Raw genomic sequence first — 9,096 nt, 5'->3', positions numbered from 1 at the left:
GAGACAGGCATCAATTCCTCTCTGAAACCTTTCCTCCTGAGATTTTTCAATTTATACCTGGCTGTAATGAAACATGGGCAGGCTTCTATGAAAATTCCCTGGTTGTGTTCCAGGTAGGTAGGCTCAAATGTAATTACAATTAACATTTTTGTGGCCAACCGGTTTTTCAGTTGTTTGGTCTGCCAAGAATCAGATCAGTAGCATGACCAGGCCAACTAGACCAGTAACTACTGCAGTCCAGAGGTATGGGGGTTTTCCAGGAGTGTGGAGGTAATAATGCTATTCGTGACATTATGGGAAACAAGACAGCTTCCTGCACTGTAACAAAATATTGTGCCCCTTTTACATAAAAAAAATGTAGGTAACTATTTGCATCAGCTCTTTAAGTAAATCCAACAAGGAGGATCTTTTAAGTATAATATACTTCGCTTTTAGTGTACTACAGACTCAAAAAAATGAAGTGCAAACAACTAACTGGATCTCAAAAATTCCTTTCATTCAACTTAATTTGATCAGGTTCTGTAATGTGTCTGTGTGTAGCTGGTGAAGATGAGTCAGGCACAGGACAGCAGATATGAGTAATGTACGTAATTTTACTCAACAATAATCACAATACAAGTCAAATAAATCCAAGGCCACAATAACGGACCGCAATACAATAAACAATCACTCACAAACAAACATGGGGGAACAGAGGGTAAATAATGAACAAGAAATTGGGGGATTGAAACCAGGTGTGTAAAACAAGGACAGAACCAATGGAAAATGAAAAGTGGATCGGCGATGGCTAGAAGGCTGGTGACGTCAACCGCCGAACGCCGCCCGAACAAGGAGAGGGACCGACTTCGGGCGGAAGTCGTGACAGGTTCAGAATGTTTTCTTTTTTTGATCCACTTAAGTTCTTCAAGTCCCAGAACTAATGTTATAAGTTTGATATATGTCAATGTAATCAGTTACATAACTAATATTGTAAGTTTAATTTGCTAAATTGACTCAGTTACGTATGGTACTCAAGTTAGCCAAATGTATTTAAATTGGTTTCCTTCTACTAAAATATATACTCACAACTATAATTAAAAAGCTGATGCAAATAGTTACCTCAATATACTTGGGATAATTTACAAAAAATATTATTTCTATACAAGGGAATATGCTAAAAGAAACAACAGTGTTTAAATTCAAACTTCAACACCTTGATTTTGAATAAATTAAATGTTATAATTTCTTCTTGAATCTCAAATAGCCCCTGAAAACCTACTCCTTAGGCATTTGTGGATAGCTCATTATTGTGTCATCTGTAAGCATTCTGGGTATAACTACACCTTGCCCCCTTAGGTAAAGTTACGTCCAGATAGCTTGAACCTGACTACACATCATTTCAGATCTTCACAACTGCATAAGGTTTAGGTGATAGTTTGGGATTAGCACTTTGACCTCACATCTTGTACAGTTTGGAAAGAATTCTCTGGTGGTCTGTGTGCCCTTTAACAACAAAGCGGTATTTCAACAGAAACGTAAATTAACGATTTGTCTTAATAGACTTTACACAAAGCACAAAATGAATTTTAGCTCAAATACAACCTCATTCAAACTATTTTAGATGAATAAAAAATGGGGTTTCAAAACATACATTGTACATATTGTTACAAAATATATGCAAAATTGTCCCTTAAACCTGACTCCATATGCACTAGTGAAGCCCTTATGGACATATTATTTTGATAGGTATAAGCATTCTGGGTATAACTCCACCTTGCCTCCTTAGGTAAAGTTACATCCAGATAGTTTGTACCTGACAAATAATCTCAGATATCCGCTAGTGCATATGGAGTCCATTTTTAAACAAAGCTGTTTTTTAAACAGGAATTGACAATGTCTCTTAAGACTTCACCTGACAAAAAGCATCATGTAAACTGTAGCTCCTATAAAACCTAGCAACTAGCTTTTCAGCTTACTGAGTAGGGTTTAGACCACAGTTTGAGTGGCCCTTTGAGAGTTCTCATAGATATCTTTAGATATCTCTGAAAACAAGTAACTTCATTTTTAGAGCTCGACCCGTGGAGAGGTCCTGAGATCATCAAGTTCCAAGAATACTTTTTGGATCACCTCGAAGGTATATTTCAGTTCTTTGGGGTACCTTAGATTTAAGCCATAGATGAGGCCCATAAGCAACGTACATGACTGTGTAAGACTAGGAATACCAGCCAGGACCTCTGCTCCTTCGATGCAGATCCCATGCCCTATATTCTGGTGCAGATCCCATGCTCTATATTCTGGTGCAGATGCTTCACAGTGAACACCATCACATGCTGAATGAGGTCCTCTCGAATCATGGCGTAGTCAGCATCCTGAGTGAAATAATTAAGAAACAACGGACTAGGCTACTAGATTAACTGTGCAACTTCAGAGGAGAGAGAGGGAAAGAAAGGAAGATACTGCATTTAGAGATAAATAAGGATACAAAAATAAAAACCTTTACCTTGCATTCTGTGATAAGGTCTTCAACCCCCTCGCCGAGATATATGATCAGGCCACGGATCACACTGTCTCTTCTTTCCTGGATGGTGTTGCACTGTAATATGATATACAAATAATTGCATTTAATACTGGAAACAAAAACATACAGTATAACCTATATACTATTGTAAAGGTGTTACTGTGCATACCCCGTACAAAACTTCAAGGATTTTCTGCATGTCTGCCTTTACAGCTAGTTTTGGGCTATTTTCGTCCAAATCAAATTTTATTGGTCACATATACATGATTAGCAGATGTTATTGCGCGTGTAGTGAAATGCTTGCGCTTCTAGTTCCGACCGTGCAGTAATATCTAACAAGTAATATCTAACTGTCACGTTCTGACCTTAGTTCCTTTGTTTTGTCTTTTGTTTTAGTATGGTCAGGGTGTGAGTTGGGTGGGTTGTCTATGTTAGTTTGTCTATGATATTCTATTTCTGTATTTGGCCTGGTATGGTTCTCAATCAGAGGCAGCTGTCAATCATTGTCCCTGATTGAGAACCATATTTAGGGAGTTTTCCATTGTGTTCTGTTTAGTGTTGTGTTGCCCCTTACAGGACTGTTCGTTGGTTGTTTATTGTTTTGTTTTCAGTGTTCATTAAAATATTTAAAATATGAACACTTACCACGCTGCACCTTGGTCCTCCTCTCCTTCCCCAGATGACAAGCGTTACACTAACAAGTTAGACAACATATACCAGTGGAGGCTCCTCAGAGGAGGAAGGGGAGGACCATCCTCCACAGTGAAATTTCAAACAAATAAAAATAGTGAAACATTAAAAAGGTTATCCTTTTTAGATTAAAACTATACTAAATATATTAATATGTCACCAAATAATTGATTAAAATACATGGTTTTGCAATGAAGATTTATAGAAACTTCAACAGCACTCTCTGAGGTAGCACCATGGAGTAGCCGGAGGACAGCTAGCTTCTGTCCTCCTCTGGGTACTGTGAGAGAAATTACAAGATTATGTTATAATACTTTTATTGCATCAAATGGTTGTTTTATGCAACATAATAGAGGGTTCTTACAACTCTATTGTGTCTGTGTGAACTGAAAGTGGGCCTTAACACTGACAGAAGATTTATGATGTCTTTGGGCAATACTACATTCCAGAATATGAATTAATGTTTCTGTTCTATAAGGTACCAGGGAGAGATGGCTCGGGGCCAGACCCTGGTTTCTACACAATGAGAATAGATTTTACAGCAGATACAGCAGATACAGATATACGTATCTTTCATACAAATCTTAACCTTGTGACCCATTCAATACATCTGTCTCTGTCTCTCCTCATTTGATAGTAAAGAAATTAACTACCACATTTGGTGATGGGGATGTGAATCTTCACTTGGTGACCGCTCCTAACGACCTGGGTAAATCGTGCACGAGGGATCCCTCAAACTTGGGATCTCAGGGAGATTGCACTTCGGGAACGGAGCAGATGGACCCATCCATGAACAGAAAGACAGCGAGCCGAGTGGATACTACATTCCTTTTTTAAAGGAAGAGGTGAGAAAAACACGCAAAGTCGAGTTTTTAAGAAAAGCCTCTGTTACGTAGGCTCTGAGTGTGTACTCCTCTGTGAGGGCAGCACCTTGGAAGCATAAACAGGGCTGAGTCAGTGGAGGATTGATCATAGAGTTAGTCGACTCAATGGCACCAATCATTGGTCAGTTGCGGGTGACCTATAGCCGTCCTGATACTAACTTGATCACAGTGGGGATTGGTGCGTTCTGTAAGGGTGAGGGGCCAGGGTGACTGTGGGTTCTGTGTGGCGCACGGTACCTGGTGAAACCCTATTGGAAAGACCACATGCTGAAAACTGTCTGTGTGACTCTCAGAAGTGGTGAATTCCAATTATTTTAAATGTGCTCGGGAGGTATGCCCTGGGTTTGGTCATTTAGAGTTAAACATCTTGTAACACTCGTCGTTGGAATGAGGTGTGGACCAAAGCGCAGCGTGGTAAGTGTTTATCATTATATTTATTAAACTGAGAACACTAAACAAAATAACAAAGGAGAACGAAACAAAACAGTTCTGTAAGGTAACATACACATAACAGAAAACAACTACCCACACCACACAGGTGGAAAAAGGCTACCTAAGTATGATTCTCAATCGGAGACAACGAACGACACCTGCCTCTGATTGAGAACCATACCAGGCCAAACACAAAACCACAACCTAGAAAAAAGAACATAGACTACCCACCCAACTCACACCCTGACCATACTAAAACAAAGACATAACAAAAGAACTAAGGTCAGAACGTGACAGTACCCCCCCCCCCACCCCCCCCCCCAAAGGTGGGCAAACCCTGAACCTATAGGGGAGGGTCTGGGTTGGCGTCTGTCCGCGGTGGCGGCTCTGGCACGGGACGTGGACCCCACTCCATCATAGTCTCGGCCCACTTAAGTGGCGCCTTGGGAGCGGCGACCCTCGCCGCTGACCTCGGACTGGGGACCCTAGCAGAGGGCCCCGAATTGACGGGAGATTCCGGCAGCACCGGACAGGTGGGAGACTCCGGCAGCGCCGGAGTGAATGGCGATTCCGGCAGCGCCGGAGTGACGGGCGATTCCGGCAGCTCCTGACTGACGGGCGGCTCCGGCAGCTCAGGACAGACGGGCTCAGGACAGACGGGCGGCTCCAGCAGCTCCGGACAGTAGGGAGACTCCGGAAGCTCCGGACAGGAGGGAGACTCCGGAAGCTCCGGACAGGAGGGAGACTCCGGAAGCTCCGGACAGGAGGGAGACTCTGGAGGCGCTGGACAGGAGGGAGACTCTGGAGGCACTGGACAGGAGGGAGACTTTGGACGCGCTGGACAGGAGGGAGCACCTGGAGGGAGGAGCCGGAGAGACAGCCTGGTGCATGGGGCTGCCACAGGAGGCCTGGTGCGTGGAGGAAGCACCGGATGGACCGGACCATGGAGGCGCACTGGAGGTCTGCACAACCTGTCCTGGCTGGATACTCCCCATAGCCCGGCAAGTGCAGCGGGGTGGAACAGACCGCACTGGGCTGTTTTTTTTTTACCTTTATTTTACTAGGCAAGTCAGTTAAGAACAAATTCTTATTTTCAATGACGGCCTAGGAACAGTGGGTTAACTGCCTGTTCAGGGGCAGAACGACAGATTTGTACCTTGTCAGCTCGGGGATTTGAACTTGCAACCTTCCGGTTACTAGTCGATCGCTCTAACCACTAGGCTACCCTGCTGTGCTGGCGAACCGGGGACACCGTGCGTAGGGCTGGTGCCATATAACCCGGGCCGAGGAGACGCACTGGAGACCAGATGCGCTGAGCCGGCTTCATAGCACCTGCTCAATGCCCACTCTAGCCCGGCCGATACGAGGCGCTGCGATGTAGCGCACTGGGCTATGCCTGCGCACTGGGGACACCGTGCGCCTCACGGCATAACACGGTGCCTGCCCGGTCCACCTCTCTCCACGGTAAGCACGACTTAGCCACACTCCCCATGTGCCACCCCCCCAAGACATTTTGGGGGCTGCCTCTCGTCCCTGTTGCGCTGCCGTGCCAACTCCTCAAAATGCAGCAGCTCTGCTTTGACTGCCTCCAGCTCTTCCCTGGGGCGGAGATATTCCCCAGCCTGTTCCCAGGGTCCCTCTACATCCAAAATATCCTCCCATGTCCAGGAGTCCAGAACTCGCTGCTGCCCGATACCACGCTGCTTGGTCCTTGGTTGGTGGGTGATTCTGTAACGATCGTCTGTGGTGGAAACGAAACAGTTCTGTAAGGTGACATACACATAACAGAAAACAACTACCCACACCACACAGGGGGGAAAAGGCTACCTAAGTATGATTCTCAATCGGAGACAATGAACGACACCTGCCTCTGATTGAGAACCATAGCAGGCCAAACACAAAACCACAACATAGAAAAAAGAACAGACTACCCACCCAACTCACACCCTGACCATACTAAAACAAAGACATAACAAAAGAACTAAGGTCAGAACGTGACACATCTAGAATATGTGTGAACTAGTTTTGGCCATTTAAAGTTAAAACATCCGGAATCTGTGTGAACTGGATGAAAACTAGATTCTGTGTACTAGTGAAGACCATTTATGATATAGTAGAAGATAGTAAGGTGCATCTGTAATTGTTTTAAACCTGTACCCCATTTTAGAAGTATTGAAAGATGTAAATGTATGAGTTGCATTATCCTAGGAACTAACCATGAGATAGAAATGGCAAAAATATTGAAATATGGATGATAAGCTTTGATATAACGTTATCTTGGGGTTCCGTTCCTTCACTGCCCATCATAGAATATCACGGTTGGTACTGAGAGCGGGATAATATTTTAGAAAATATCGATTGGTCTATACTTTCTGGGAGGCTTGATTTTGCCCTGGTTTCTGGGAGGTTAGAGAACCGTTGAGGATCCCATGACGGGCCGGTCATTGTCTGGGAAACAAAAGGTGCATTTTTTTGGTTCTGCTGGGAGTATGTTTGGAGAGCTGCTTCGTAGCTGTGGAGAGTCCTTGAAAATGCAAATGGGATGGTTGATGTGGGTACCTAAGAATTTCTAACGTTCTATATGGATTCTGTGAAGATATGAAAATGTGATAAATTGTATGTGTGTATAATCGATTACTAGAGATTTTGATAAAGTAATAATTGGAATAGTAGTCATATATTACGGAGCAAATGCGATGTAATAAAGGCAGAATGAAAAGCTCAATACACCAGCGTAGTGATGTTAGCGCCCTATTAACAGACAAGCAAAATCCATCAAATCAAAATTAGTAGATGTACTCAGCTTAAAGACACTAAACGTACTATTTGTGAAGTAAATTGAGTATGTCGTATGCTTATTGGTATTAAGATAAAATTCATTGTTTTAATTAATTAAGATGTTAAGAAAATATTGAGCAATGTCATGAAGTAATGACTTTTAAAATAAAGTTGAGTGATATGTTATGTTGGTTGACAAATTTGTTGGTTGCGCTATCCTTATGAACAGCATAGCATATCATTGTATCGAACTTGCTAGTATATTGACTATTCACGTCATTCTTAGCTTAGCTAAATGGTAGAGTCATTGGGACATTGTTAAATGGGGTGCTTTGTAAATTAGCCAGGGAAATAGTAACTGATGCATTTACAAATGGTCAATGCACGTTGAATTTGTCCGATGTCAGTAAACGTTAGGGAAAAGAACGTAATTCAATTATTTCCCGTAGGAAAATTTGTCACCAACGCTTTGAATAACATGTAAAAAGCCTAATCGGCTTTGCTAGGTGAGTAATGTTGAAATGGAAAGTGAGGATGTGTTTTCTTGTTTATGTCTGGAAATAGCTAGCATGCGAACAAATTGTTTATTTTTTGTAAAACTCTGTTTATTAAGTTTTACACACACACACACACACACACACACACACACACACACACACACACACACACACACACACACACACACACACACACACACACACACACACACACACACACACACACACGACAAAGCAATATAAATACTCAACTAGAAAAAAAATACAAATAAAAATACAAATAAAAAAATAGCTTTAAAGATACCATACTTTAGACAAGTTAAACATACCAGGCAGAAGGCTACAGAGGTTAAAGGGCAATCTATAGTACAGGGACAGAGCAAACACCTCACCATTGTTCCCGTAAACAGTCAAGGGATAAGGGTGGAGAAATGCAACCACTCACAGACAGTCATGGCCACAGACCGACCATCCACTGGACAGAAAAAAAGTTTACAATGCTTTAAAATAAAAAAAATAAATGATTATTCATGTAGGCGTGAACAAAATGTAAAAATAACTGGGAAAAACAAGCTCACACTTCAGTCTCTGCCTGAACAAGATGAACAAGGCATCTGCGGATCACAATCAATAAGCACATGGACCTTAATGCCCCCCACAGCAAAAACACAGAGAGAAGCTCCTCCAACCCTTAAGTCACAGACTTATTTTAGTATTAATTGGAATGCCATCAGAGGATGGACTGTTTAAAGTAAGACCGGAATGGAGCCCAAGCCTCATCAAACAGTTTGGGGTTCCCACGTGAATTTAATTGAATTTTTTCTAGTTTCAGAGAGCACAACACATCCCTCACCCAATATTTATAAGATGGGGGAGCTGCCATCTTCCAGTTCTGTAGTATTAGCCGTCTAGCTAAAAGAGTTGTATAAGCAACAGTGTCCGACTGGATTCTTGATAGGGGGGTACCCATGGGCAGTACTCCAAAAAGGGCTGTAAGGGGAGACGGATCTATAACAGTGTCATATATATCAGAGAAACATTTAAATATTCATTCCCAGAAACTTGACAGTTTATGACAGCCCCAAAACATATGCAACAGTGTGGCTGGTTCCACTTTACATCTGACACAGGTAGGATCAAAATCAGAGAATATTCTTCCAAGTTTGGCCCCCGACCAGTGGATACGGTGAAACACCTTGAATTGAATGAGGCTGTGTCTAGTGCTAAAAGAGGACGAGTGCACCCTGTGCAGCACAGATTCCCAGGCGTCTTCCCCAAGTTCCTCCCCCAAATCCTTTTCCCCATCGAGTCTTTAAAG

This window comes from Oncorhynchus nerka, linkage group LG11 (assembly GCF_034236695.1).
Source record: "Oncorhynchus nerka isolate Pitt River linkage group LG11, Oner_Uvic_2.0, whole genome shotgun sequence".
NCBI classification, from domain to species: Eukaryota; Metazoa; Chordata; class Actinopteri; order Salmoniformes; family Salmonidae; genus Oncorhynchus; species Oncorhynchus nerka.
This window is presented reverse-complemented; position numbering follows the sequence as displayed.